At 48.9% G+C, this 4406-nt stretch overlaps 1 pseudogene across 1 annotated transcript in view; it reads right to left on the minus strand.

The window, feature by feature from the left end:
* The window catches only part of LOC105532473, a 19450-nt pseudogene extending 15622 nt beyond the window's left edge, over positions 1–3828 (minus strand). Inside the window, exons 1-2 of the transcript XR_001004982.1 lie at positions 3730–3828; positions 2649–2778 (exon numbers count right to left, since the gene is read on the minus strand). The product of XR_001004982.1 is annotated as a 10 kDa heat shock protein, mitochondrial pseudogene (transcript). The remainder of the gene's footprint in view (positions 1–2648; positions 2779–3729) is intronic.
* Positions 3829–4406: the final 578 nt, after the last annotated feature.

A 4406-nucleotide genomic window follows, 5' to 3' on the forward strand; every position in this document is an offset into this window, starting at 1 on the left:
CCGGCCGCTCCCAGTGCGGGGCCGCAGAGCCCATGCCCACCCCGAACTCGCACTGGCCCTCGAGCTCTGGTGCACAGCCCAGGTTCCTGACCGCGCCTCTCCCTCCACACCTCCCCGCAAGTAGAGGGAGCCAGCTCCGGTCTCGGCCAGCCCAGAGAGGGGCTCCCACAGTGCTGTGGTGGGTCGAGGGGCTCCTCAACCACTGCCAGAATGGATGCCAAGGCTGAGGAGGCGCCGAGAGTGAGGGCTGCTAGCATGTTGTCACCTCTCAAGACCAGCATCCTCACAGACACTCAAGCTTGTAACCTCCTCTCCCCTCCTCACATTTATTTGCCCACCCCAGGGAGTAGGTTCCCAAAGCCTGTCATTCTTTGCCATCACTGAATGAAGCCCTTTATTCTGTGTCTACTATCATCTCTTTAACCTGGATGCTGAATACTAAGCTCCCAGAGGATCTTTCTGCCATCAGCTTCTCCACCCTCCTCCACCCTCTGCCACACCCCCATTATCAGACCAGTCTTCTGACAGCACCACTCTGGACAAAACCTTCAGTAGCTCCCCACTGCTCAATAGTCTTGGCCTAGAATTCAAAGCTCCCCTTGTTGTGGCCCCAACTTTATTGAGCACTTATCACAAGCCAGGTACTCTGTTAAAAGTATTTAAATGTAATTCGTCCATCCAAAATCTCTTTCCAGGAATGTACTTTCTCCCCCACTTCCCCTCCCACTCTCTGAAGTGTTGTGCTGCTATTGATGAGAGGTAAGCATATGATGCAGGCCAGCCAGTGAGAGCATTTCACAGCCTGGCCACAGGCCAGCCAATCTGAGCATTCTACCCTCTGCCACCCCACCGCCACTCTCAGCTTGTTTGTTTGCTTTCTCTCTCTCTCTCTTTCTTTTTTTTTTTTTTTTTTTGAGATGGAGCCTCGCTCTATCGCCCAGGTTGGAGTGCAGTGGTACTGTCTTGGCTCACTGAAACCTCTGCTTCCCGGGTTCAAGCTAGTCTCCTGTCCCAGCCTCCCAAGGAGCTGAGATTACAGTCACGTGCCACCACGTCCGGTTAATTTTTGTATTTTTAGTGGAGACGGGGTTTCGCCATGTTGGTCAGGCTGGCCTCGAACTACTTACCTCAGGTGATCTGCCTGCCTCAGCCTCTCAAAGTGCTGGGATTACAGGCGTGAGCCACTGCGCCCGGCCCCATCCTTAGCTTTCTGAAATATGTGTAGGTGTGGTGGAGAGGGGGCTTCTCTCTTCTGGATTTGAAATCTACACAGAGAAGCAGAGAGGAGAAGTGTGGAGAATGAGAGAGAAAGGGAGACCTGATCACATTGTCTCTCTGGATCCCATGGCGCGTGGGGCTTGCTCTACCTCTGGACTTTACCCAGAGTAAGTCAAAAACGTCCCTTTTTTTCTTCAGCCTGTTTGAGTTAGGTTTGCTGTTACTTGCAACTGAAGCCATGAAAAAAGTGTCAGGGAGAGTGGGGAACTGAGCGACGACTATCTGGCCGGTGGCAGGGAGGTAAAAGAATTGACTAAGACAGACCAGGCGCGGTCGCTCACGCCTGTAATCCCAACACTTTAGGAGGCTGAGGCGGGCAGATCACCTGAGGTCGGGAGTTCACAACCAGCCTGACCAACATGGAGAAACTCTGTCTCTTCTAAAAATACAAAATTAGCCAGACATAGTGGCGCATGCCTGTAATCACAGCTACTCAGGAGGCTGAGGCAGGAAAATCGCTTGAACCCGGGAGGCAGAGGTTGCTGTGAGCCAAGATCGCAGCATTGCACTCCAGCCTGGGCAACAAGAGTGAAACTCTGTCTCAAGACAGTTGTAGGTAGAAAAAGGCAGATTCATTAGAGAAAGTATGAAAATACCTTTCAAGGAAGCAATGGGCAGGCTCAACAGAAAAGGCATTGACTGCAAGGAAACAAAGGCTTGCTGGACGTTTTATAGGACGGTTCTGGGGCTACAGAGTGCCGCACTCAGTACTGATTAACGCCCAGATTGCAGGGAGCTAACTTGGATTTTTTCGTATCAGCGGAAGATCTGGTGATAGCTGGGTGTAGGAAGATTGTGAGTTATTTGTGCAGCAGGGCTGTGCTGGAGCATATACAAAGGCAGACTTGTAGCTTATCTGCTTCTTTTTGCTTTCCCCTGCTCCCACCAGCCTGACTCCCTTTCCCTAATTAGGACGCCAGAGAGAGCACTTAAGAGGGCCTATGTCATTTGATCCTCATGACCACCATGAGGCAAGACTGTTAGTTCACCATTTAGATGGGGAAGGGACACCTGAGTGATAAGCCAGTGCCCAAGGTCTCACAGTTTTTAAGTGGTAGAGACAGAATTTACAGCCAGGCCTATGACTCTGAGGCTGCTCTCTTAATGATGAGTTCCAAGGCCTTCCAGGAAAATGTACCCGGTATTTCCTGTGTGCCGGGCACTAGGCTAAGTGCCACACACTTGTCCTCTCCTCATCTGCTGCTGTTCCCAGAGTGTTCCACACACCCCTCAAAGAGGCCCTAGGTTTTCCCACATCTGCATCTTTACCTGGAACATGCTCTTTGCCCCACCTCTGTCTGGCAATATTTACTTATCTTTCCAATCTTGGATCAAATGTCGAATCTTTCTGGAAGTCTCCAATACCACACTCAGAAGCAAGTACTTCCTCCCTGGAGTCTTAAGGCGTTTGATTTGACCCCCAGGCCAGTCAGCTGCCTTTAAGCGCTGATGACACAGGAACTGGTAGGCATTTCTTAGGGAGAGTGGGGAACTGACAGTCTGAAGTTACCAGATTTAGGTTTTAGTTATTTTGATGGCATCTTGGCAAAACACCACACTTTTCGATAACAAGAAATGCCACTGTCATGGAATGGGCAGTGGCTTTGGGGTAAGACAGGGCTGGGTTTGAATCTGACTCTGCAACTCTAGAGCTTGGGTGACATTAAAAAGATTACCCATTCTCTCTGAGTCTCATTTTTCTTGTCTGAATATGAGGATGAGAGCAGTGTTGATCTTAGAGAGTTGAGAGAAGTCAATGGGATAATGAATGCTAAGGGCTTAGCACAGTGTCTGGTGCCATGTATATATGTTTTTATATAAGGGATTACATCTTAAACTCATTTTTGCCCCTGCATGCAGAGCAGATGCAGGTAACACACATATTATTAAATGAAGGACCAAATCTTATGACTATCCCTCCTTTAAACCTTCCCCTAGTCTTTGATAGCAACTGGCCACCTGTAGTTGCTTAAAGAAGCTAAAGAGAATTGGAAGCAGCAGGATAGAAGAGAGGTAGAGGGAAATGGGAGTCAGAAAATAAACATCCTTTTAAGACAGGCCATCATGCCGGGCGCGGTGGCTCACGCCTGTAATCCCAGGACTTTGGGAGGCCGAGGCGGGCTGATCATGAGGTCAGGAGATCGAGACCATCCTGGCTAACATGGTGAAACCCTGTCTCTACTAAAAATACAAAAAAATTAGCCAGGCGTGGTGGTAGGCGCCTCTAGTCCCAGCTACTCGGGAGGCTGAGGCAGGAGAATGGCGTGAACCCGGGAGGCGGAGCTTGCAGTGAGCTGAGATTGCACCACTGCACTCCAGCCTGGGTGACAAAGCAAGACTCCATCTCGGAAAAAAAAAAAAAAAAGGCCATCATAAGAGCAGTGCAGGTGTTCCAGCAAGGCAAAAACCAGGATTAATTTCGTTCCTTAGATGACCCACTTCATTCCTCACTTTGTCTTTTCTCGGAGGACACTGGGTGAGATGACCAATGACGTAGGCTGCATTGTTCCTTTTGGAATTGTGCAGCGTTCCCAGTTCAATCTTCCTCATAAGCGGGCGTGAGGCAGTGGTGCAGTGGTGGTGCTGCCATGGTGGTAACAGCAGCTGCCCAGCAGCTTCCTGACCTCTGGGTTGAAACTCTGGAGGTGTGACCTTGAAACCAATACTCATGTTATGACCCCTGACTTCTCCAGTCCTTCCAACAATGTTGAAAGCATACAATTATCTTTCTTATATCCCTCTCTGCTTGAAATACTTAGAGGGGTTTCTGTTTCCACCACTTAGCTCTGATTTATACACATAGCATATAGAAACAAGCATATTAAACATTAGTTTTAAATTGGGCATGGTCACACTCCTATATTCCCAGCTACTCAGGAGGCTGATGTGGGAGGATTGCTTGAGGCCAGGAGTTTGAGGCTGCAGCAAGCTATGATTGCACTGTTACCGGTGGAAGACATCAGAGTTACTGGTGGTGAATCTGTACAGGTCTGCAGCAACCTCAGTTCTTGCTTTTTCAGAAGAAAGAATTCAACCGAGGAGCATAAGGCAGAAAAAGAAACTGAGGCAAGTTTCAGAGCAGTTTATTAAAAAAGGCTTATTTTTTTAAAAAAGACTTTAGAATAGGA

Source organism: Mandrillus leucophaeus, unplaced genomic scaffold, assembly GCF_000951045.1.
Source record: "Mandrillus leucophaeus isolate KB7577 unplaced genomic scaffold, Mleu.le_1.0 Scaffold96, whole genome shotgun sequence".
NCBI lineage: Eukaryota > Metazoa > Chordata > Mammalia > Primates > Cercopithecidae > Mandrillus > Mandrillus leucophaeus.